The sequence below is a fragment of the Gavialis gangeticus genome, unplaced genomic scaffold (genome assembly GCF_001723915.1).
Source record: "Gavialis gangeticus isolate Ggan-Ray unplaced genomic scaffold, GavGan_comp1, whole genome shotgun sequence".
NCBI classification, from domain to species: Eukaryota; Metazoa; Chordata; order Crocodylia; family Gavialidae; genus Gavialis; species Gavialis gangeticus.
Genome location: NW_017729017.1, coordinates 10,173,074 through 10,173,354, shown reverse-complemented (window position 1 = coordinate 10,173,354; position 281 = coordinate 10,173,074). Strand labels below are relative to the sequence as shown.

Sequence of the window (281 nt, the reverse complement as noted above, 5' to 3'; positions counted from 1 at the left end):
CCCCAACCCCTTACTCACCAGCACCAGAGCCCTGGTGCTAAAATATGCGGCCTGGCTTCTGAAATATGCAGCCCAGGGCGAGGGGCAACTATAGAGACACTCTGGCAGCCAGAGCATCTCTTTGGAGGACCCAACCTCCAGTTGCCCCATGGCACGGTTGGGGACCATGCCCTGCCCCACTTTTTTATAGTTAATTTTTTTTAGACCTCTGGATATTCAGGGGTCTAATTTTCTCCCCTCAGTGCAAACTTGCAGCACGGGGAACATTTTTTACGCTCCCA

At 52.3% G+C, this 281-nt stretch overlaps 1 long non-coding RNA gene across 1 annotated transcript in view; it reads right to left on the bottom strand.

The window, feature by feature from the left end:
- Positions 1 to 34, bottom strand: part of LOC109294664 — a 3,479-nt gene extending 3,445 nt beyond the window's left edge. The window contains exon 1 of the long non-coding RNA XR_002096604.1: positions 25 to 34. This is a non-coding gene — a long non-coding RNA (uncharacterized LOC109294664). The remainder of the gene's footprint in view (positions 1 to 24) is intronic.
- Between the last annotated feature and the right edge of the window lie 247 nt (positions 35 to 281).